This window comes from Procambarus clarkii, chromosome 14 (assembly GCF_040958095.1).
Source record: "Procambarus clarkii isolate CNS0578487 chromosome 14, FALCON_Pclarkii_2.0, whole genome shotgun sequence".
In the NCBI taxonomy this organism is placed as follows: domain Eukaryota; kingdom Metazoa; phylum Arthropoda; class Malacostraca; order Decapoda; family Cambaridae; genus Procambarus; species Procambarus clarkii.
The window spans coordinates 35,987,664-36,014,018 of NC_091163.1; the positions used below are offsets into that span (position 1 = coordinate 35,987,664).

General features: G+C 48.0%; 1 protein-coding gene across 1 annotated transcript in view; it reads right to left on the bottom strand.

The window, feature by feature from the left end:
- The window catches only part of LOC123770163 (uncharacterized), a 38,399-nt gene extending 23,254 nt beyond the window's left edge, over positions 1-15,145 (bottom strand). Inside the window, exon 1 of the mRNA XM_045761837.2 lies at positions 14,909-15,145. The gene's annotated coding sequence lies outside the window, so the exon portion shown is untranslated. The remainder of the gene's footprint in view (positions 1-14,908) is intronic.
- Positions 15,146-26,355: the final 11,210 nt, after the last annotated feature.

A 26,355-nucleotide genomic window follows, 5' to 3' on the forward strand; every position in this document is an offset into this window, starting at 1 on the left:
GGAGGCCACTAGTCATGGTCCCCAGGCTTGGTGTCCCCGTGGAGGGCACTAGTCATGGTCCCCAGGCTTGGTGTCCCCGTGGAGACCACTAGTCATGGTCCCCAGGCTTGGTGTCCCCGTGGAGGCCACTAGTCATGGTCCCCCAGGCTTGGTGTCCCCGTGGAGGCCACTAGGCATGGTCCCCAGGCTTGGTGTCCCCGTGAAGGGCACTAGGCATGGTCCCCAGGCTTGGTGTCCCCGTGGAGACCACTAGTCATGGTCCCCAGGCTTGGTGTCCCCGTGGAGGGCACTAGGCATGGTCCCCAGGCTTGGTGTCCCCGTGGAGGCCACTAGTCATGGTCCCCAGGCTTGGTGTCCCCGTGAAGGGCACTAGGCATGGTCCCCAGGCTTGGTGTCCCCGTGATGGGCACTAGTCATGGTCCCCAGGCTTGGTGTCCCCGTGGAGGCCACTAGTCATGGTCTCCAGGCTTGGTGTCCCCGTGGAGGCCACTAGTCATGGTCCCCAGGCTTGGTGTCCCCGTGGAGGCCACTAGTCATGGTCCCCAGGCTTGGTGTCCCCGTGGAGGCCACTAGTCATGGTCTCCAGGCTTGGTGTCCCCGTGGAGGGCACTAGTCATGGTCCCCAGGCTTGGTGTCCCCGTGGAGGGCACTAGTCATGGTCCCCAGGCTTGGTGTCCCCGTGGAGGGCACTAGTCATGGTCCCCAGGCTTGGAGTCCCCGTGGAGGCCACTAGTCATGGTCCCCAGGCTTGGTGTCCCCGTGGAGGCCACTAGTCATGGTCCCCAGGCTTGGTGTCCCCGTGGAGGGCACTAGTCATGGTCCCCAGGCTTGGTGTCCCCGTGGAGGGCACTAGTCATGGTCCCCAGGCTTGGAGTCCCCGTGGAGGGCACTGGAGGTGGTGGTGAAGCCGGGTACTCGCCGTGATGACTGGCGGGCCGCACGGAGGAATGTGGCGTGTTTATGGTCGCTTCCCAAAGTTTGTTTTGGTTCGTCTTAACCGGCGGGGAGTTTCTTGCCTCTATAGCCTGCTACTTCGGACAGCTGCGGCGGGAAGGTTCCCCCAGCTGGTGCCAGCTGCAGGGAGGTTCCCCCAGCTGGTGCCTGCTGCAGGGAGGTTCCCCCAGCTGGTGCCTGCTGCAGGGAGGTTCCCCCAGCTGGTGCCTGCTGCATGGAGGTTCCCCCAGCTGGTGCCAGCTACAGAGAGGTTCCCCCAGCTGGTGCCAGCTACAGGGAGGTTCCCCCAGCTGGTGCCTGCTGCAGGGAGGTTCCCCCAGCTGGTGCCTGCTACAGGGAGGTTCCCCCAGCTGGTGCCAGCTACAGAGAGGTTCCCCCAGCTGGTGCCAGCTACAGGGAGGTTCCCCCAGCTGGTGCCTGCTGCAGGGAGGTTCCCCAGCTGGTGCCAGCTACAGGGAGGTTCCCCCAGCTGGTGCCTGCTGCAGGGAGGTTCCCCCAGCTGGTGCCTGCTGCAGGGAGGTTCCCCCAGCTGGTGCCTGCTGCAGGGAGGTTCCCCCAGCTGGTGCCAGCTACAGAGAGGTTCCCCCAGCTGGTGCCTGCTGCAGGGAGGTTCCCCCAGCTGGTGCCTGCTGCAGGGAGGTTCCCCCAGCTGGTGCCAGCTGCAGGGAGGTTCCCCCAGCTGGTGCCTGCTACAGGGAGGTTCCCCCAGCTGGTGCCAGCTACAGGGAGGTTCCCCCAGCTGGTGCCTGCTGCAGGGAGGTTCCCCCAGCTGGTGCCTGCTGCAGGGAGGTTCCCCCAGCTGGTGCCTGCTACAGGGAGGTTCCCCCAGCTGGTGCCTGCTGCAGGGAGGTTCCCCCAGCTGGTGCCTGCTGCAGGGAGGTTCCCCCAGCTGGTGCCTGCTGCAGGGAGGTTCCCCCAGCTGGTGCCTGCTGCAGGGAGGTTCCCCCAGCTGGTGCCTGCTGCAGGGAGGTTCCCCCAGCTGGTGCCTGCTACAGGGAGGTTCCCCCAGCTGGTGCCTGCTGCAGGGAGGTTCCCCAGCTGGTGCCAGCTGCAGGGAGGTTCCCCCAGCTGGTGCCTGCTGCAGGGAGGTTCCCCCAGCTGGTGCCTGCTGCAGGGAGGTTCCCCCAGCTGGTGCCTGCTGCAGGGAGGTTCCCCCAGCTGGTGCCAGCTACAGGGGAAGTGTTGTACGGTACACAGTACAGTACAGTACAGTACACAGTAGCGCAGTTCAAGATATAAACACAAGAGTGTAGGAATGCGTGAAAGAAGCCTCGCGGAGGTTCAGGGAATCCAATATTATTGAAAATGATTTTTTGGAGTGGATGAAGAGTGTTAATATCAGCAGTGTTGTCTAACCTTCGTGCGAGTGTGGGAGGGGGAGGCGGGGGCCCAGAGCTAGCGACCAACTCCCCACAGGCGGTAGGTTCGTCTTTAAGTGCAGTCAAGAGGTTCATATTACCCCCCCCCCCCCCAATATACCTCCCCCCCCCACACATTACCCCCTCACACCCACACCATCCCCCCCATGACCCCCCTCCCACTCCCTCCGCCCCCCCCCGCCCCCCCTCCCCCCCCCCCCCCCCCCGCCCAGTATAGACGTCTCTGGACTGCATCTTGTAGCATTTGTTTTATCAAATCTCCCGCGCATGGCGTCACCACCTTGACCGACGCGGCCTAAAGGCGCACTCAGGTCCCTCCTACGTCTCTTTAACGATGAGTTACGGTCTCTGGAGCACCGGTTGTCTGCTGGAGTGACTCATCACTCATCATAACACTCATATATTACGTCAACACTAAGTCGGTCGTGGAGGAGTCGAGCATTACGCTACAACATGGCCGGTAATGGGAAGACTTGAAGCATTGTAATACTGACTTTAATATGCCTCGGCCTCGACACGTTAGAGGGGTTGGTTGGGTTCGTTCGTCTTTGGTTAGGCCAAACAGCTGCATGTGTTACGGATTGGCCAATCAGAAGAGCTTAGCCGATATATACTAATATATAATAGAATCGAGATATTAGCTCTTGGACCCCGCCTTCCTAACCAATCTATTTTTCCTCTATTTTGTCTACTACATATATTTATATCTAACACACACACACCCCACCAGTTGATTGACAGTTGAGAGGCGGGACCAAAGAGCCAGAGCTCAACCCCCGCAAGCACAACTAGGTGAGTACACATAGACACATTCCCAGGGACACATGTTCTGTATTCTGAGGACAGGATCGGTGGGATATCAACCCCCAGATCCTTCTCTCTATTTGACTCTGGCAGGATTTCACCTCCCAGATGATACCTTGTGTTCAGCCTCCTGCTCCCTTCGCCTAATTTTATTATTTCATGTGTGTGTGTGTGTGTGTGTGTGTGTGTGTGTGTGTGTGTGTGTGTGTGTGTGCGTGTGTGCGTGTGTGTGTGTGTGTGCGTGTGTGCGTGTGTGTGTGTGTGTGTGTGTGTGTGTGTGTGTGTGTGTGTGTGTGTGTGTGTGTGTGTGCGTGTGTGCGCGTGTGCGCGTGTGTGCGTGTGTGCGTGTGTGCGTGTGTGTGTGTGTGTGTGTGTGTGTGTGTGTGTGTGCGTGTGTGCGTGTGTGTATTCACCTAGTTATGCTTGCGGGGGTTGAGCTCTGCTCTTTCGGCTCGCCTTTCAACTGTCAATCAGTCAACTGTTACTAATTACTTCCCCCCCCCACAGGGAGCAGCCCGTAACAGCTGTCTAACCCCCAGGTACCTATTTAATGCTAGGTAACAGGCGCATCAGGGTGAAAGAAACTCTGCCAACATGTTTCTGCCTTCGCCCGGGATCGAACCCGGACCCTGGGATTACGGGTCCCAAGCGCTGTCCACTCAGCCACTGGCCCCCCTGCGTGTGCGTGTGTACGTGCGTGTGTGCGTGTGTACGTGCGTGTGTGTGTAATTACCTAAGTGTAGTTACAGGATGAGAGCTACGCTCGTGGTGTCCCGTCTTCCCAGCACTCTTTGTCATATAACGCTTTGAAACTACTGACGGTCTTGGCCTCCACCACCTTCTCACTTAACTTGTTCCAACCGTCTACCACTCTGTTTGCGAAAGTGAATTTTCTTATATTTCTTCGGCATCTGTGTTTAGCTAGTTTATATCTATGACCTCTTGTTCTTAAAGTTCCAGGTCTCAGGAAATCTTCCCTGTCGATTTTATCAATTCCTGTTACTATTTTGTATGTAGTGATCATATCACCTCTTTTTCTTCTGTCTTCTAGTTTTGGCATGTTTAATGCTTCCAACCTCTCCTCGTAGCTCTTGCCCTTCAGTTCTGGGAGCCACTTTGTAGCATGTCTTTGCACCTTTTCCAGTTTGTTGATGTGCTTCTTAAGATATGGGCACCACACAACAGCTGCATATTCTAGCTTTGGCCTAACAAAAGTCGTGAACAATTTCTTTAGTATATCGCCATCCATGTATTTAAATGCAATTCTGAAGTTAGAAAGCATCGCACAGGCTCCTCGCACAATATTCTTTATGTGGTCCTCAGGTGATAGTTTTCTATCTAGAACCACCCCTAGATCTCTTTCTTTATCAGAATTCTTTAAAGATTTCTCACATAATATAAAGGTTGTGTGGGGTCTATGTTCTTCTGTTCCACATTCCATCACATGACATTTATTAACATTAAATTCCATTTGCCAAGTGGTGCTCCATATACTTATTTTGTCCAGGTCTTCTTGAAGGGCATGACAATCATCTAAATTTCTTATCCTTCCTATTATCTTAGCATCATCAGCAAACATGTTCATATAATTCTGTATACCAACTGGTAGATCATTTATGTACACAATAAACATCACTGGTGCAAGAACTGAACCCTGTGGTACTCCACTTGTGACATTTCTCCAGTCCGATACATTGCCTCTGATTACTGCCCTCATTTTTCTATCAGTCAGAAAATTTTTCATCCATGATAGAAGCTTACCTGTCACCCCTCCAATATTTTCCAGTTTCCAGAACAACCTCTTATGTGGAACTCTGTCGAAAGCCTTTTTTAGGTCCAGATAGATGCAGTCAACCCAACCATCTCTTTCCTGTAATATCTCTGTGGCCCGATCATAGAAACTGAGTAAATTCGATACACAGGATCTTCCAGATCGAAAACCATACTGTCTGTCTGATATTATATCATTTCTCTCCAGGTGTTCTACCCATTTAGTTTTGATTAGCTTTTCCAATACTTTCACTATTACACTTGTCAATGATACAGGTCTATAATTGAGGGGGTCTTCCCTGCTGCCACTTTTGTAGATTGGAACTATGTTAGCCTGTTTCCACACGTCTGCTACGATTCCTGTACACAGGGATGCCTGAAAGATCAGGTGAAGTGGAATGCTGAGCTCAGATGCACATTCTCTCAGAACCCATGGTGAAACGCCATCTGGGCCAGCTGCTTTGTTCCTCCCGAGCTCCTTTAGCATATTTTCCACTTCATCTCTAGACACCTCTATCCGCTCTATGTTGTTCTCTGGAATTCTTATTGTGTCTGGTTCTCTGAAGATTTCATTTTGTACAAACACACTTTGGAACTTTTCATTTAATGTTTCACACATTTCCTTTTCATTTTCCGTGAATCTGTTTCCCATTTTCAACCTCTGGATATTATCCTTTACCTGCAATTTGTTGTTTATGAATTTGTAGAATAGGCCCGGTTCTGTTTTACATTTATCTGCTATCCCCTTTTCAAAATTTCTTTCTGCCTCTCTCCTTACTGCTGTATAGTTGTTTCTCGCATCTTTGTATCGCTGGTATGTTTGGGGGTTTGGCTTCTTCCTATACTGATTCCATTTTTGTGTCTTTTGGTCTCTTGCCCTCTCACAATTTCTGTCGAACCAATCCTGTTTTCTGGCCCTGCATCTCTGTTTTGGTATGAATGTTTGTGTGCCTTCATCGTATATTTTTAAAAATTTGGCATACATTTCATTTACTTCCCTGCCTAGCAACAATTCTGTCCAATTACACTCATTAAAAAAATTTCGAAGTTCCCCATAGTTGCCTCTCCTTAAATCGAGTTTATCAACTGTTTCAATGTCCCCATTTTCTTCTAGATGATATCTTAAAGCATATTTAATGTCTAACAGGACGTGATCACTCTTTCCCAAGGGAGGAAGGTACTGGATGTCAAATATCTCTTCTTCTTTCCTGGTGAATACTAGATCCAGTACTGACGGTACATCTCCTTCCCTCATTCTTGTGGCTTGCTTTATGTGTTGATACAAGAATGTCTCCAGAATGAGGTTCACAAATCTGCATGTCCAAAAGTCCTCCGTTCTTGCTTCATAGGCCTCCCAGTCTATTGCTCTAAAGTTGAAGTCCCCCAGTATCAACAGTCGTGATTTATCTTTATCTGCTTGTACAATAATATCTCTCATGACCATTATGAGGCCCTCTCGTTTGTCATCCAATGTCAATGTTTGTCACATTTGTTTGTGTGTGCGTGTTTACGTGCGTGTGTGCGTGTGTGTGTGTGTGCGTGTGTACGAGCGTGTGTGCGTGTGTACGTGCGTGTGTGCGTGTGTACGTGCGTGTGTGCGTGTGTGTGTGTGCGTGTGTACGTGTGTGTGTGTAGTCTTCTATACTCACATATTATTTATGTGATTGAAGACTAGCAAAATATACACATTTTTTCTATATGATAGGATTAAGGACTCTTATCAGAACAAGCTCCCAAATGGTGCATAAATATCAATAATAATAATAATAATAATAATAACTTATCTCTTAAGATATACAATGGATCAGCAGGACTCCAAATACCGCTGGATGAAGGGTAGTGAACCCTTCACTTCCCACTCCTTCTACCCTGCTTAGGACTCGAACCCAGGTCCTCTCGTTGATGCTAGACCAGTGAGCTAACCACTACACTGCAGCCAACCCTTATAATTATATGCTTCTTAAGTGACATTAAATACCAACCAAATAATAATAATAATAATGATAATGAAGATGATAATTTGGAATCACGTAAGACGCGTCGCGGAGGCAGTAATGAAGAGTGCATCAATAATCAATAGTGTGAACTTGTGAACTACTGTCACACTACAGGCATTCACTTCTAATGCAACTCTTACATGCCAAACAATTCAGGGTTCGTTAACCGTGGTGGTGTACTCGCATAGCTGCACTTGCATGCGAGGTGAGCTCGTGCTCTTGGGTCCCGGCTCTAAACCCTTGAACAATGCCTGATAACTATCAGAGTATTAATTCAACATAGATTTTATGTGTTAATGCTTATCTTAATTACGCCTTTTACATATATGGGAAGTAATATGCATATATATAAACACACAATTATGATGTCTTGTGACAGGGTGTGACAGGGACAGGTGTCACTGTGTCATGACAGGGTGTGACGGCAGGGGGAAGGTGTCATGGTCTTATGATAGGGTGTGACAGGGGAAGGTGTCACTGTATTATGACAGGGTGTGACAGGGTGTGACAGGGGCAGGTGTCACTGTATTATGACAGCGTGTGACAGGGTGTGACAGGGGGAGGTGTCACGGTCGTATTACTATTTCTCCTTTTGACTTTGCACCTTAGCTTGAAGTCATGTCCTCGTCTTCTTGAAGCTCTTGGCCAATTTTGTCGATTCCTGTTCCTATTTTGTATGTAGTGATCATGTCTCATCTTCTAGCTTGGGCATATTTAACACCTCTTGCCTCTCCTCGTAGCCATTTAGTTCAATGTCTTTGTACATTTTCCAGTTTATTGGTGTGCTTTTTGAAATATTGCCACCATACAACTGCTGCACATTATAGTTTTGGTCTCACATAGGTCATGAATAATTGCATTAATATTTCACCATCCATGTATTTAAAAAAAATACCGTAGCATCAGACTCCTTGCATGACATCCCCTAGAACATAGTTCATCCAGCATCACCCCATACAGCATTTTCTTTATCAAACTTTTTAATGTCTTCACACATAATATTAAGTTTGTGTGTGTTATCAATTATCTCCTAGTCCACATTCCATAACATGACATTTAGTCACAATGAATTTCATTTAGCAGGTGTTGGTCCAATCACTGCAAACTACCTCAAACCCATCAATATCAGCTATCAGAACAATAACTAACTTTGCTTTCAGACAACACTCAGCTCCCTTGTTTAAATCACTAAACATGTTAAACATAATCTCACTCCATACATTTTCTTGTGTCAACTACATTTACAAAATCTTGTTCCTAAGTGGAAATCCTGCTCTGAAACTCTCCCTGGACAGATGTAATAGGACCCATTATCACCACACCAAAAATAAATATCTCTTTGATATCCCCAGAGTCAAACTTAATCTGTGTAAACACTCTATGCAAATAAAGGGACCCAGACTATAGAACTCACTCCCTAGTGAATTGAAAAGTTGTCCAACTTTTGCCTTATTCAAAAACAACACCAAAAAGTCCCTAATATCATCCTCATAGTGTCCTGCCTTGTGTTTCAAGCCCCACACTGTATCTAGTGCTGCCCACTCCACCAATATATGTGCCTGTCCTGCCTTGTGCTTCAAGCCCCACACTGTATCTAGTGCTGCCCACTCCCCCAATATATGTGCCTGTCCTGCCTTGTGTTTCAAGCCCCACACTGTATCTAGTGCTGCCCACTCCCCCAATATATGTGCCTGTCCTGCCTTGTGCTTCAAGCCCCACACTGTATCTAGTGCTGCCCACTCCCCCAATATATGTGCCTGTCCTGCCTTGTGCTTCAAGCCCCACACTGTATCTAGTGCTGCCCACTCCCCCAATATATGTGCCTGTCCTGCCTTGTGCTTCAAGCCCCACACTGTATCTAGTGCTGCCCACTCCACCAATATATGTGCCTAAACCATATAACTTTACCACTGTTATCATTGCTGTTATCTTACATCATGTTATACACATAATTTACAACATTATATCTTGCAATAATCCTCAAATTATGCTAAAATATACCGCTGGTTAACCCCTAAATTTACTTTAATGTTCCTACTTATTTTTCCTCTCAAATTTCTTATACAATGTATTTTTCTATACTTTTTTACAATGCATTTTTATACCTTCTTAAAATGTATTTATATACTTTCTTACAATGTACCTGTAAATTTTTCTTTAATTTTGCTTGAAGTTACCTTCTTAAAATGATATATTAGATTAAGGACCTGCCGGAGACGCTATGTGCTGGTCACTGTACAAGAATGTCAAACTTCAAGTCTCTGTCCTCTATAAACCCAATATACCTTCTTGTATATAAATAAATAAATAAATAAATAAATATATAAACTTATTTTGCCCCTATCATCAGCAGGCGAGGAGTCACAATAACGTGGCTAAAGTATGTTGACCAGACCACACACTAGAAGGCGAAGGGACGACCACGTTTCGGTCCGTCCTGGACCATTCTCAAGTCGATTGTGATAATTGATTTATTACACACGATCTTCTTGATCGAAAACCAAACTGTCTGTCTGTTATTATATCATTTCTCCCCAGTTCTTCTGCCCATGTTGTTGTAATTATTACTGATAACGTTTTGACTACCACGATACGGGTCAATAATTTAGAGGGCCACCCACCATTTATATAGACTGGAGCTATGTTTCCGTGTTCCACACATCTGCCAAGAGTCCTGTGCATAAAGTCTGAACAAATAATTTAAAGTGGAATGCTCAGCTCGGGTGTACATTCTCTCAGGACCCAAGGGGAAACTCTGTCAGGGTAGACTGCTTTGTTCCTGCCTAACAGCTTGAACATTTTTGTCCACTTCGTCTAGAAACGCTTCTTCGTACTTAATGCTGTCCTCTGAACCCTGTGTTGTATCTGGCTCTTGTACTTAATGCTGACCTCTGAACCCCGTGTTACATCTGGCTCTTGTACTTAATGCTGACCTCTGAACCCCGTGTTGTATCTGGCTCTTGTACTTAATGCTGACCTCTGAACCCCGTGTTACATCTGGCTCTTGTACTTAATGCTGACCTCTGAACCCCGTGTTACATCTGGCTCTTGTACTTAATGCTGACCTCTGAACCCCGTGTTACATCTGGCTCTTGTACTTAATGCTGACCTCTGAACCCCGTGTTACATCTGGCTCTTGTACTTAATGCTGACCTCTGAACCCCGTGTTGTATCTGGCTCTTGTACTTAATGCTGTCCTCTGAACCCCATGTTGTATCTGGCTCTTGTACTTAATGCTGTCCTCTGAACCCCGTGTTGTATCTGGCTCTTGTACTTAATGCTGTCCTCTGAACCCTGTGTTGTATCTGGCTCTTGTACTTAATGCTGTCCTCTGAACCCCATGTTGTATCTGGCTCTTGTACTTAATGCTGTCCTCTGAACCCCGTGTTGTATCTGGTTCTTGTACTTAATGCTGACCTCTGAACCCTGTGTTGTATCTGGCTCTTGTACTTAATGCTGACCTCTGAACCCCGTGTTGTATCTGGCTCTTGTACTTAATGCTGACCTCTGAACCCCGTGTTGTATCTGGCTCTTGTACTTAATGCTGACCTCTGAACCCCGTGTTGTATCTGGCTCTTGTACTTAATGCTGACCTCTGAACCCCGTGTTGTATCTGGCTCTTGTACTTAATGCTGTCCTCTGAACCCCGTGTTGTATCTGGCTCTTGTACTTAATGCTGACCTCTGAACCCCGTGTTGTATATGGCTCTTGTACTTAATGCTGTCCTCTGAACCCCGTGTTGTATCTGGCTCTTGTACTTAATGCTGACCTCTGAACCCCGTGTTGTATCTGGCTCTTGTACTTAATGCTGTCCTCTGAACCCCGTGTTGTATCTGGCTCTTGTACTTAATGCTGACCTCTGAACCCAGTGTTACATCTGGCTCTTGTACTTAATGCTGTCCTCTGAACCCCGTGTTGTATCTGGCTCTTGTACTTAATGCTGACCTCTGAACCCAGTGTTACATCTGGCTCTTGTACTTAATGCTGTCCTCTGAACCCCGTGTTGTATCTGGCTCTTGTACTTAATGCTGACCTCTGAACCCTGTGTTGTATCTGGCTCTTGTACTTAATGCTGTCCTCTGAACCCCGTGTTGTATCTGGCTCTTGTACTTAATGCTGACCTCTGAACCCCATGTTGTATCTGGCTCTTGTACTTAATGCTGTCCTCTGAACCCCGTGTTGTATCTGGCTCTTGTACTTAATGCTGACCTCTGAACCCCGTGTTGTATCTGGCTCTTGTACTTAATGCTGTCCTCTGAACCCCGTGTTGTATCTGGCTCTTGTACTTAATGCTGACCTCTGAACCCCGTGTTGTATCTGGCTCTTGTACTTAATGCTGACCTCTGAACCCCGTGTTGTATCTGGCTCTTGTACTTAATGCTGTCCTCTGAACCCCGTGTTGTATCTGGCTCTTGTACTTAATGCTGTCCTCTGAACCCCGTGTTGTATCTGGCTCTTGTACTTAATGCTGACCTCTGAACCCTGTGTTGTATCTGGCTCTTGTACTTAATGCTGACCTCTGAACCCCGTGTTGTATCTGGCTCTTGTACTTAATGCTGACCTCTGAACCCAGTGTTACATCTGGCTCTTGTACTTAATGCTGTCCTCTGAACCCCGTGTTGTATCTGGCTCTTGTACTTAATGCTGACCTCTGAACCCCGTGTTGTATCTGGCTCTTGTACTTAATGCTGACCTCTGAACCCTGTGTTGTATCTGGCTCTTGTACTTAATGCTGACCTCTGAATCCCGTGTTGTATCTGGCTCTTGTACTTAATGCTGACCTCTGAACCCCGTGTTGTATCTGGCTCTTGTACTTAATGCTGACCTCTGAACCCCGTGTTGTATCTGGCTCTTGTACTTAATGCTGACCTCTGAACCCCGTGTTGTATCTGGCTCTTGTACTTAATGCTGTCCTCTGAACCCCGTGTTGTATCTGGCTCTTGTACTTAATGCTGACCTCTGAACCCCGTGTTGTATCTGGCTCTTGTACTTAATGCTGTCCTCTGAACCCCGTGTTGTATCTGGCTCTTGTACTTAATGCTGACCTCTGAACCCCGTGTTGTATCTGGCTCTTGTACTTAATGCTGTCCTCTGAACCCCGTGTTGTATCTGGCTCTTGTACTTAATGCTGACCTCTGAACCCAGTGTTACATCTGGCTCTTGTACTTAATGCTGTCCTCTGAACCCCGTGTTGTATCTGGCTCTTGTACTTAATGCTGACCTCTGAACCCAGTGTTACATCTGGCTCTTGTACTTAATGCTGTCCTCTGAACCCCGTGTTGTATCTGGCTCTTGTACTTAATGCTGACCTCTGAACCCTGTTTTGTATCTGGCTCTTGTACTTAATGCTGTCCTCTGAACCCCGTGTTGTATCTGGCTCTTGTACTTAATGCTGACCTCTGAACCCCGTGTTGTATCTGGCTCTTGTACTTAATGCTGTCCTCTGAACCCCGTGTTGTATCTGGCTCTTGTACTTAATGCTGTCCTCTGAACCCCGTGTTGTATCTGGCTCTTGTACTTAATGCTGACCTCTGAACCCCGTGTTGTATCTGGCTCTTGTACTTAATGCTGTCCTCTGAACCCCGTGTTGTATCTGGCTCTTGTACTTAATGCTGTCCTGTGAACCCCGTGTTGTATCTGGCTCTTGTACTTAATGCTGTCCTCTGAACCCCGTGTTGTATCTGGCTCTTGTACTTAATGCTGACCTCTGAACCCCGTGTTGTATCTGGCTCTTGTACTTAATGCTGTCCTCTGAACCCCGTGTTGTATCTGGCTCTTGTACTTAATGCTGTCCTCTGAACCCCGTGTTGTATCTGGCTCTTGTACTTAATGCTGTCCTCTGAACCCCGTGTTGTATCTGGCTCTTGTACTTAATGCTGTCCTCTGAACCCCGTGTTGTATCTGGCTCTTGTACTTAATGCTGTCCTCTGAACCCCGTGTTGTATCTGGCTCTTGTACTTAATGCTGACCTCTGAACCCCGTGTTGTATCTGGCTCTTGTACTTAATGCTGACCTCTGAACCCCGTGTTGTATCTGGCTCTTGTACTTAATGCTGTCCTCTGAACCCCGTGTTGTATCTGGCTCTTGTACTTAATGCTGTCCTCTGAACCCCGTGTTGTATCTGGCTCTTGTACTTAATGCTGACCTCTGAACGCTGTGTTGTATCTGGCTCTTGTACTTAATGCTGACCTCTGAACCCCGTGTTGTATCTGGCTCTTGTACTTAATGCTGACCTCTGAACCCAGTGTTACATCTGGCTCTTGTACTTAATGCTGTCCTCTGAACCCCGTGTTGTATCTGGCTCTTGTACTTAATGCTGACCTCTGAACCCCGTGTTGTATCTGGCTCTTGTACTTAATGCTGTCCTCTGAACCCCGTGTTACATCTGGCTCTTGTACTTAATGCTGACCTCTGAACCCCGTGTTGTATCTGGCTCTTGTACTTAATGCTGTCCTCTGAACCCTGTGTTGTATCTGGCTCTTGTACTTAATGCTGTCCTCTGAACCCTGTGTTGTATCTGGCTCTTGTACTTAATGCTGACCTCTGAACCCTGTGTTGTATCTGGCTCTTGTACTTAATGCTGACCTCTGAACCCCGTGTTGTATCTGGCTCTTGTACTTAATGCTGTCCTCTGAACCCCGTGTTGTATCTGGCTCTTGAACTTAATGCTGTCCTCTGAACCCTGTGTTGTATCTGGCTCTTGTACTTAATGCTGACCTCTGAACCCTGTGTTGTATCTGGCTCTTGTACTTAATGCTGTCCTCTGAACCCCGTGTTGTATCTGGCTCTTGTACTTAATGCTGACCTCTGAACCCCGTGTTGTATCTGGCTCTTGTACTTAATGCTGTCCTCTGAACCCTGTGTTGTATCTGGCTCTTGTACTTAATGCTGACCTCTGAACCCCGTGTTGTATCTGGCTCTTGTACTTAATGCTGTCCTCTGAACCCTGTGTTGTATCTGGCTCTTGTACTTAATGCTGACCTCTGAACCCTGTGTTGTATCTGGCTCTTGTACTTAATGCTGACCTCTGAACCCCGTGTTGTATCTGGCTCTTCCAAAACCCTCATTTTGCACAAATACTTTTTGGGTCTGTTTAATGTTTCACATATTTCCTTGTCCTTCTCGGTGTGTTGTTTGTGTGTGCGTGCGTTTGTGTGTGCGTGTGTTTGTGTGTGCGTGTGTTTGTGTGTGCGTGTGTTTGTGTGTGCGTGCATTTGAATGTTGGTGCATGTGTGTACTCACCTAGTTGTGTTTGCGGGGGTTGAGCTCTGGCTCTTTGGTCCCGCCTCTCAACTGTCAATCAACAGGTGTACAGGTTCCTGAGCCTACTGGGCTCTATCATATCTACACTTGAAACTGTGTATGGAGTCAGCCTCCACCACATTGCTTCCTAATGCATTCCATTTGTCAACCACTCTGACACTAAAAAAGTTCTTTCTAATATCTCTGTGGCTCATTTGGGCACTCAGTTTCCACCTGTGTCCTTTAGTGCGTGTTCCCCTTGTGTTAAATAGCCTGTCTTTATCAACCCTATCGATTCCCTTGAGAATCTTGAATGTGGTGATCATGTCCCCCCTAACTCTTCTGTCTTCCAACGAAGTGAGGTTCAATTCCCGTAGTCTCTCCTCGTAGCTCATACCTCTCAGCTCGGGTACTAGTCTGGTGGCAAACCTTTGAACCTTTTCCAGTTTAGTCTTATGCTTGACTAGATATGGACTCCATGCTGGAGCCGCATACTCCAGGATTGGTCTGACATATGTGGTATATAATGTTCTGAAAGATTCCTTACACAAGTTTCTAAAGGCCGTTCTTATGTTAGCCAACCTGGCATATGCTGGCATATGATGATGATGATGATGTGTGTGTGTATGTGTGTGTGTGTGTGTGTGTGTGTGTGTGTGTGTGTGTGTGTGTGTGTGTGTGTGTGTGTGTGTGTGTGTGTGTGTGTGTGTGTGTGTGTGTGTGTGCACGTGTGTGAGGGAGGAGGGGTGTACATAGCCTCACCTGTAGCAGGGATGTAGCGTCGTCAAGAGAGAGATACACAGGTCCTGCCGGTACACTAGCCAGGAGCCAGCATCACACACACACACACACACACCCGTCACGCCGCCATCTTGCCGCCTACACCCACCCACTACACTCCAACACTCCGCCGGGTGAGTGACGGATGACGAGAGATATCTCAAAGGGACGCCAGGAGGGATGCGTGCGTCCTCCCCCGCAGCTGCCAGCACACTGACGTCCCCTCGTAGTCTCCCCTCGAACACTGCTCCATCCGGCCCACTGTTGCCACATCGCAAATTACTCCAATATCCCAAGAAATCAATTCTTGCCGGATTTAGGCCTACGGTCTGGCTCCCTCACAACTCATACTCACTCATGACATGAACTATAGTTCATATCTACACATTCATCACCTCATCCTTGACATTATAGTTGTTTGAGTGTAGTTATGTGCATTTTTGTTACATAGTCTATATGTACATAATCTACAGTGTATATAGATATTCTATAGTTTATATATATATAGTCTATATAGTCCCCCATGTGGCGGGAACACGCTAGCTGGTTTACCTGAACCAGACGTGTCTTAAAGTTTACATTCCTGGAGGCTGTTGTTGTTGTTGTGTTCGTGTTGCTCGTTAACGTGTTCGATACACCTGACTTGGCTACTCCTTCGGCCTCGTATAAATGTCTGGGGTTCACCGAGCTTCGCTATAAAATTGGCAGGTTCGCTAAATTATCCGGCTCTCTAAGATGACGGGCCGGCTACCACGACCCCGCGTGTACCAGCCGGCCGGGCCAGCCGGCACCAGCCCGGGGGGGGGGGGGCAGGTATCGATTGAGGAGGGGAGAGAGGGAGGCAGGAGTGAGGAAGGGTTGATAGGGGGGGGGGGAGGGGTGAGGTAAGGTGAGGGGGGGGAGGGGTGAGGTAAGGTGAGGGGGGGGAGGGGGAGCAGACAGCTGTAACACCCCCCCATGGGGTGGGGGGAGCCCAGGGGGGGGGGAAGCCTAGGAGGGGGGGAGGCCACCCCGGGCAACATGCCTCCTTAACATTCCCTGCTCTCCGTCTCACTCCTTATAGTGCCCTATACCCTCCTTATATTATCCTTATATTGCCCCTTATATAGCCCCTTATATAGCCCTTATATTACCCTTATATTGCCCCCTTATATAGACCTTATATTACCCTTATATTCTCCTAATTACCCTAAAATTCACCCCCCCCCAAAAAAAGAGAGCCCTAACGGAGCCCCCCAACAACAGGGAGCCCTAGCGGAGCCCCCCAACGACAGGGAGCCCTAGCGGAGCCCCCAACGACAGGGAGCCCTAGCGGAGCCCCCAACGACAGGGATCCCTAGCGGAGCCCCCCAACGACAGGGAGCCCTAGCGGAGCCCCCCAACGACAGGGAGCCCTAGCGGAGCCCCCCAACGACAGGGAGCCCTAACGGAGCCCCCCAACGACAGGGAGCCCTAGCGGAGCCCCCCAACGACAGGGAGCCCTAGCGGAGCCCCCCAACGACAGGGAGCCCTAGCGGAGCCCCCCCAACGACAGGGAGCCCTAGCGGAGCCCCCCAACGACAGGGAGCCCTAACGGAGCCCCCCAACGACAGGGAGCCCTAACGGAGCCCCCCAACGACAGGGAGCCCTAACGGAGCCCCCCAACGACAGGGAGCCCTAGCGGAGCCCCCCAACGACAGGGAGCCCTAGCGGAGCCCCCCAACGACAGGGAGCCCTAGCGGAGCCCCCCAACGACAGGGAGCCCTAGCGGAGCCCCCCAACGACAGGGAGCCCTAACGGAGCCCCCCAACGACAGGGAGCCCTAACGGAGCCCCCCAACGACAGGGAGCCCTAGCGGAGCCCCCCAACGACAGGGAGCCCTAGCGGAGCCCCCCAACGACATGGAGCCCTAGCGGAGCCCCCCCCAACGACAGGGAGCCCTAGCGGAGCCCCCCAACAACAGGGAGCCCTAGCGGAGCCCCCCAACGACAGGGAGCCCTAGCGGAGCCCCCCAACGACAGGGAGCCCTAGCGGAGCCCCCCAACGACAGGGAGCCCTAGCGGAGCCCCCCAACGACAGGGAGCCCTAGCGGAGCCCCCCAACAACAGGGAGCCCTAGCGGAACCCCCCAACGACAGGGAGCCCTAGCGGAGCCCCCCAACAACAGGGAGCCCTAGCGGAGCCCCCCCCAACGACAGGGAGCCCTACCAGAGCCCCCCAACGACAGGGAGCCCTAGTGGAGCCCCCCAACGACAGGGAGCCCTAGTGGAGCCCCCCAACGACAGGGAGCCCTAGTGGAGCCCCCCAACGACAGGGAGCCCTAACAGAGCCCCCAACGACAGGGAGCCCTAGTGGAGCCCCCCAACGACAGGGAGCCCTAACAGAGCCCCCCAACGACAGGGAGCCCCCCAACGACAGGGAGCCCTAGCGGAGCCCCCCAACGACAGGGAGCCCTAGCGGAGCCCCCCAACGACAGGGAGCCTAACAGAGCCCCCCAACGACAGGGAGCCCTAACAGAGCCCCCCAACGACAGGGAGCCCTAACAGAGCCCCCCAACGACAGGGAGCCCTAACAGAGCCCCCCAACGACAGGGAGCCCTAACAGAGCCCCCCAACGACAGGGAGCCCTAACAGAGCCCCCCAACGACAGGGAGCCCTAACAGAGCCCCCCAACGACAGGGAGCCCTAACAGAGCCCCCCAACGACAGGGAGCCCTAACAGAGCCCCCCAACGACAGGGAGCCCTAACAGAGCCCCCAACGACAGGGAGCCCTACCAGAGCCCCCCAACGACAGGGAGCCCTAGTGGAGCCCCCCAACGACAGGGAGCCCTAGTGGAGCCCCCCAACGACAGGGAGCCCTAGTGGAGCCCCCCAACGACAGGGAGCCCTAACAGAGCCCCCCAACAACAGGGAGCCCTAGCGGAGCCCCCCAACGACAGGGAGCCCTAACAGAGCCCCCCAACAACAGGGAGCCCTAGCGGAGCCCCCCAACGACAGGGAGCCCTAGCGGAGCCCCCCAACAACAGGGAACCCAATGGAGCCCCCCAACAACAGGGAGCCCTAGCGGAGCCCCCCAACAACAGGGAGCCCTAGTGGAGCCCCCCAACGACAGGGAGCCCTAGTGGAGCCCCCCAACAACAGGGAGCCCTAGTGGAGCCCCCCAACAACAGGGAGCCCTAGTGGAGCCCCCCAACGACAGGGAGCCCTAACAGAGCCCCCCAACGACAGGGAGCCCTAACAGAGCCCCCCAACGACAGGGAGCCCTAGCGGAGCCCCCCAACGACAGGGAGCCCTAACAGAGCCCCCCAACGACAGGGAGCCCTAACAGAGCCCCCCAACGACAGGGAGCCCTAGTGGAGCCCCCCAACGACAGGGAGCCCTAACAGAGCCCCCCAACGACAGGGAGCCCTAACAGAGCCCCCCAACGACAGGGAGCCCTAGTGGAGCCCCCCAACAACACGTGTAGATGAATGTGATGAGAGAGCGGCTGTGGTGGGAGGCCGTGGTGGAGAAGCAGGACCATAGGTGTACAACTCAAACCGAACTTGCAGGCATATACCTTGCCACTGAATTTTTAAAAGACAAAGGCAGTGGACTTATATACTGTGACTCGCAGAGTGCACTCCTGGCACTGAACGCTCATAGTAGTGACACCCAGAAAATAGTCAGTGATATTCGAATGAATGTTTTAGCTGCTAAAGAAAACAGATTTGAAATTAAATTCCTATGGATACCATCACATGTTGGCATCTCAAGACATGACACTGTTGATATGCTTGCTAAGTCAGCCTGCAGAAAACCAGTGGTAGAAATTGATATGGGTGTTTCATTAGCAGTGACAAAGAGAATACTTAAACAAATATCTAATGAAGATCTCACCGACCTAACAAATTCTCAAAGACCTGAAAGTTGTAGCATTAAATATTATGATAGATATCGTGAGGAGACATTCACATATGGGACTAATAGAACAAGAACCCGGCAATGTGATGTTATAGTGGCCAGAATACGCCTGGGATATAGACGTATCTGGCAGCTTTCTCAAAACCCAAATGTCGAGAATACAATGTACCAACTTTGTGAAAGAGAAAACATGCACTCTCTTGAACATTATATTGTAGAATGTCCCATATTGACTGACTTTCGCCCTCCTGGGCTAAGGTATGCTGAACTGTGTAGTTACTATATGAGTACTGGAACACTTTATGATATATTGGACTTGTACCCAAGATTAACCATGTAATGTATCAATTATACAATGTATGTATGTGATGTAACTATATAACCTGAGCTTGTAAAAGCACCTTAATCACCTTCAGTGATTAAGTGCTTAACTGCACACTAGTTTCTCTATCAGCTATCTCACCCTGTCAGAGTAAAAGAGACAAATGTATGTGAATGCATGTGTGTGTGTATATGTGTATGTACGTATTTGTGTGTGTGTGTGTGTGTGTATGTATATGTATGTGTATAAAGTATATATGGAAGCTGATCAGAATTACATTTCACCTTTGTAAATGCACATTAATGACACTATGTAAAAGACACATCTAATACTTTATGTAGGGCAGACGTAAATCAGTGTATCTATGTATTTACGTATGTAGGTTAGCTTAGCATTTTAAAAGCACCGAATCACCTTCTGTGGTTGAGTGTTCAATAAACCCTTGAACTATATGTTTAACACTTCTCTAACCCTGTCCATGGTGGACAGAAGAAAATGTATTTCTGTGGTTGAAAGAAAACGCTCACAGAGTGGGGGACTTATTTTATTTTATAATAATAATAATTAATTATTTAAATACAAATAATTAATTAATAATAAAAGTCATAATTAATGATTAAATAATTGATAATCCTTAAAAGCATAATAGCTCATTATAACGAATAAATAGATAATTAAAGTGGAATTAATTATGGTGACTAATAATGATTAGTGAATAACCATAAATTATTATACAGAAATAAAATTATTGGATAGCCGTTAATGATAATTTATTAAATCAAATACAGTGAAGAGACATTTCTAATTGAAAGTTGCAAGATTGAATTTACGGTAATTCAAATTCTTGGTATTCTTGGCTTATCACTTTGGGGGTTCCGTCGGAGCACCCCCAACCCCGTGAGGGCCAGCGGCGCGGAGCCCCCACCCCCGAAGGGCGAGCGGAAGCTGGCTGCTATAAGTAGGAACATGACTTCTCGCTACCGTGGCCGTAAGCGTGCCCGTATGCCCGGAGAGGCCATTAAAAAACAATCAGGTTTTCCTGACTGAAAAAGGTACCATTCCGGGTCTACTAGGCAGATGCTGCTAACTGACGCAGCTCGCTTGGTGGGCCCACGGGAGACATCTCCCGTCACGCAGGGTGCAGTCGCACCTCCACAGATCTCCAGTATCAGCTCTTGATACTGGTAATGGCTCAAAAGAGCCACCACTTACGGGCTATTCATGCCCGTGCCACCTTTTGGGTGGCTTAATCTTTATCAATCAATCAATCTTGGTGGGACGACGGAGCGCCATCTTGACGAGCCGTGGAGCAGAGAGGCGGGAAGGAGTGTGGAGTGGAGGTGTCAGCTTAGAAGCGTGTAGGTCGCCCCCCAGGATACCTCGCACGGTGGGCATGAGAGCCGTGGTCCGCCTTCCGGGACCCACCGCGCGTTCCTCGATCATCACAGGTTTTCCTCGTCCTCGTTCTATCGTGGATCTGGAGGTATTAAAGCAGTAAGGGTGGGCAGGAGCTGGTGGGCAGAGGTAACGTGAAAAGCAAAGTCACAGGTGCGTGGGACCCGCATCAAAGTGTACTGCTGGCAACTTAGGCTGCGAGAGTGGGGATAACTGGCTGCGACACCTGTTGCGTAAGGCAGGAATGGGTAGAGTGGAATGAAGCCCCAGCATAACTGAGTGGGGAGTAACCGAGGAGCCTAGTGATGGTACTGCCAGATACAATAAGTGCTAACTCCTGGAACAATCGAACGCCTCCTCAGTGGGAAACTAATAGAAGTAGTTAATGAGGAGCCCGCACGCAAGGGGCGAAGGGGCCCCCAGGGACCACACCTGAGCCTGACCACGTGGGCGACACCACCAGAGCGGCGCCGCCCGCCCTCGTACGGAAGGGGGAGCTACACGTGCATGGCACGACCCGCACGCCCGGGCACAGGACTGAGGGCAGGGAGGGACCCCGCCGTGTGGGCTGCACGCCGGGGTCCTTAGAGAGGGCAAATAAACCTGGGGCAGCTAGCTACTGCGTCAGAACACGCACGACCGGGGACAGGCGCTGGGCACACGCCGGACACTGGGGACATCCCTAACTAAAACAGGGCGCCGCACACGCGGGCGTGTAGGGGGAACACGTGCAGGACTGTACCTTAGGATAATGGAGATGGGCCGGCTGCTCTGTAACGCCTATGGCTAACAATGAAAACTTCACTCAATCAGGAGCCCCGTGTGGGCCGCCCTTGTAGGCGACAGCTAGGGGGTGGCGTGGAAGGCTATGTCGAAGGCGTGTAGTCGTCTGAGGTACCGGCGTCGTAGTCCACGTGTAACGGATGGCGATTGATTGATTGATTGATGAAGATTAAGCCACCCAAACGGTGGCACGGGCATGAATAGCCCGTAAGTGGTGGCCCTTTTAAGCCATTACCAGTATCAAGAGCTGATACTGGAGATCTGTGGAGGTGCGACTGCACCCTGCGTGACGGAAGATGTCTCCCGGACCAAATGGACAAAAACGGATGGCGGCGGAGTGTTTTGTAGTATATCTGGCGAGGAGAAGGCGAGCAAGAGGTCGCTGAGTTGATTGATGATTGATAAAGATTAAGCCACCCAAGAGGTGGCACGGGCATGAATAGCCCGTAAGTGGTACAATTTTTTTTTCTCAGTATTCTGAGGTTGCATTTAACCATCAAGCTGTTATCGCGGGGGAGGATACTGCTTCACAGTCTTTATGAGGGTGTCCAGCTGCTGGACACCTTTGTTGACCAGGTGAGTGGCTGTGTTGATGGCTTCAGGGTGGCCACTGCATGATTCAGGAACTCTTAAAGCTCTTCTAAGGTCATTGGTTGCTTCACATTCCAGAAGATAGTGAAGTAATGGCTTTTCTGTGACAGTTTGGCAGAAGATGCACTCTCTCTGTCGGGGTTCACCAATCTCCCAGTTGCATCTGTAACCTAGACGTAGTCTATATAACCTAACTGCTATTTCCCTGTGGATTCCTTTTGGGATATTTAACCTTTCTAATTTGGTAGCCTGAAGATACCATGTTGCAGATGGTGAACCTTCAGCTATTCTCTGGTGCAGGTAGGCTTTGTTGAGATGTGAGAGTTTTTTGGTGATGATGTTTTTTATGTTCTCTAGGCTGGGTTGAATTGTTTTATGTATCACTGGATGACGAGTTGCCAATTTAGCAATTTCATCAGCTTTTTCATTTAATGGGATTCCAATATGGGATGGGATCCAGTTTAAAGTTATGTTGAGGCCTTTGCCTTTAGCGACTGCTCCAAGATACAAAATGGTGGTAATTATTTCCACATTATCTTTCCACTGTTTTTGTCCTAGTATTTGAAGTGCAGCTTTTGAGTCTGTGTGTATGATTGCATTTTGAGTGTTTTGTGCAATCACATATGCGAATGCCTGTTGTATGGCGAACAGCTCAGTTTGGGTTGATGATACTAGTCCTCCGTCTCCAATATGCCTGTACGCTGGTCGTGCAAAGAGCAGCGCCAGCACTCTCATATTCTGTGTCCACCGATCCGTCTTTGAAGATGTGGGTGGCTCCTGCTACTGCTATGCTATACATTTGCTCTTCTATTATGCGCCTTAGGATTGTCGGATCATAGGCAGCCTTTTTCATTGGGAGACTTTCTATTACTATTTTGAAAGTAGGCTCTTCCCACGGCGCGGAAGGAGTGTAATTTGGGTGTGGATGATCACCCTCTCTATCAAGAATCATGTTTTTTAAATGTAGTCTGTTTAGGACTTTTCCTGCTCTGGCAGCCCAAGAGTTTCCATTGTTTTGGCCTAGTCCAACCACCAAGGCCTGCCGTACTGGGATTGGATCAGAAGAAATAATTATCTTACTGACAATTGTAGCTGTCCTTTGTGATATTCTTTCTTGTAGAGAGGGCAAACCCGTCTCCAGTCTAAGAGCCTGGTCCACATGGGGGCTCCCAGTGCGGCTCTCATAGCATTGTTTTGGGCAACTTCAAGCTTTTTCCACTGTTGGTGTGATAGATTTGTGAGTGCAGGTGCGGCATAATCGATCACTGATCTGACTGCCTGTACATAGTATGTGCGAAGGACTTGCAGATTGGCTCCTCCAGAAAGGGAGGTTAGCGACCTGAGGATTGCCGTCGCTGAGTCCACGGGTGCGCTTTTAAGTATCCCGCTCGATGTGCGCGGGCGCTACTTAGTCGGTTAGTCTCCAAATCATGGTAATACATTTTCTTCCTCGCAGAACTTCACCGCTTTTGTTTTGAAAGCAGTGACTATTTGATATTCCAAGAGTACGACTTAATCAAACTAAAAATGCTCTTCAAATCAAGGGACCCAGAATGTGGAATGACCTTCCCAATCATGTTAAAGATTGTACCTTTCCAGTACAGAAAGCATGAGCACCACACCAGAAAAAAATACCTATTTGATATTCCTAGAGTACGACTTAATCAAACTAGAAATGCTCTACAAATCAAGGGACCCAGAATGTGGAATGACCTTCCCAATCATGTTAAAGATTGTACCTTTCCAGTACAGAAAGCATGAGCACCACACCAGAAAAAAATACCTATTTGATATTCCTAGAGTACGACTTAATCAAACTAGAAATGCTCTACAAATCAAGGGACCCAGAATGTGGAATGACCTTCCCAACCATGTTAAAGACTGTACCTCTCTCAACCAGTTTAAGATAAAAACGAAGCTATACCTAATTAACTCCCTGTAACCTACCTCACCCCTAAATGTCAACCCATGCATGTCTACTGGAATTGTCTCCAAAGAATTCTCAAAGAATTACTCGTTATTGCTATCTAAGATAATTAGACGAGCCAAAACTAAATACTATGAAGATAAATTTACCCAAATAAAGAGCAACATTAAAAAAACTTGGGGCACAATTTCACAAATATTGGGATCAAAGAAGACTTTAAATAACAAACCAACACTCCTGTCCAATAACGATGGTCAGCTTTCAGCCTCTGATTCTGCTATTGAGTTCAATAGGTTCTTCTCTTCCATTGGGTCATCCCTTGCAAATGATATTCCATCTTCCAGTGCTGACGTTAAGGACTATCTCTCAGGTAACTATCCACAGTCTCTGTACCTAAAGCCTATTAATTCCACTGACGTCAATGAGATAATCCTTTCCCTTAAAACCAAGTCTGGTGCCCTTGAGGAGATACCAACTTTAATTTACAAAAAAGCCTCCAGATCTTTAGCTCCTGCTATTGCATTGCTCTTCAACAAGTCACTTGAACTCCAAACCTTTCCAGATATTCTAAAAAAAAGCGAGAGTAACCCCTGTCCACAAATGTGGTGATCACACAGATGTTAACAACTACAGACCTATATCTATCCTGCCAAACTTGTCAAAAATTTTTGAAAAACTAATCTACAAGCAGCTTTGCTCCTATCTAGCCAAACACAATATACTTAGCCCTTGCCAATATGGCTTCAGACCCAAAAAAAAAGCACTAACGATGCACTTATTAGTAAGCTTAACTCGATTCACGCAGCTCTTGATAAAAGTGAGTTCTCTGTTGGGTTATTTGTGGACCTGCGTAAGGCTTTTGACACTGTCAACCACCAAAACCTTCTTAAATTACATCATTATGGAGTCAGAGGACACTCCCTGCAATACCTCAAATCCTACCTTACTGACAGGCTCCAGTATGTTTCTGTGAATAATTCAATTTCTCCCACCCTACCCATCAACATTGGTGTTCCTCAGGGCAGCATACTTGGCCCTCTCCTCTTTCTCATCTACATTAATGACCTTCCAAATGCCTCCCAACACCTCAAACCAATTTTATTTGCTGACGACACAACCTTCATTTACTCCAGTCCTGACCCTCTTGCTCTAAATGTCACAGTGAATACTGAGCTAAATAAAGTCCATCTTTGGCTAACTGCCAACAAACTCACCCTTAACATTGACAGAACTTTCTATATTATATGAGTATTTTACTGAGTATACTATATTATATACTATATTATAAAACTATTATTTCTATATGATAGGGTACTAGCCCTATCTATAATTCCATCACTCTTTGTAAAATCTCTTGTATGTATGTACCTTACCTAAATAAACATTTGATTTGATTTGATATTCTGTTTGGCAATAAATCCTCTAATCAAATAAATCTAAAAATAAACAATACCCAAATTTGTAACAAATTAGATGGCAAAGTCCTTGGCATTCTCATTGACCACAAGCTGAATTTCCAGGGACACATTCTAAATATATCAAAAAAAGTTTCAAAAACTGTTGGCATTCTTTCTAAGATCAGATATTATGTACCACGCCCTGCCCTGGTGACTCTCTATTACTCCCTTATCTATCCATATCTCAACTATGGTATTTGTGCTTGGGGCTCTACTACCCAAAATCATTTACGTCCTCTAATTACTCAACACAAAGCTGCTATTAGGACAATATCCAACTCTGGCCCCAGGCATCACTCGGTACCCCTACTTAAATCTCTGAATATGTTAGACATTAAGTCACTGCACATTCTCTCTTGTGTATTATACATATATAAAACGCTAAACTATAATGCCAGTCCTGATCTCAAAAGCTTCATAGAAGATTGTATCAGAACCCATGAGCATCACACCAGAAATAAATACAGTTTTGATATTCCTAGAGTACGACTTAATCAAACTAGAAATGCTCTACAAATCAAGGGGCCCAGAATGTGGAATGACCTTCCCAACCATGTTAAAGACTGTACCTCTCTCAACCAGTATAAGATAAAAACGAAGCTATACCTAATTAACTCCCTGTAACCTACCTCACCCCCAAAATGTCAACCCATGTAAAAAAATAAAATAAATAAAATAAAATAAAATGTTTATTTAGGTAAGGTACATACATACAATAAATATTTACAAAGATTGGTTGACTTATAGGTAGAGCTAGTACATACAATGCCTAAAGCCACTATTACGCAAAGCGTTTCGGGCATGATAAACTTAAATGACAAACTTAATACTAATTGAGCATAATGAGTAGAATGAAAACAAGAAATGAAAACATAGATGAAAAAGCAGCACAAACTCTACAAAGTCAAAGCAGTCAAAGTCAAAGTCGCAGTCTACTACTTGAAACAATGCTGTTTGTTGACCAAATTGTATTTTTGCTTTTTTTCTGCCATGTTTTCCCCTTCCTTTTTTTTCATTTTTTTCTTATTTTTTCTCAACACAATTTATACTTTAATCTAAGTTAGTATTAAGTTT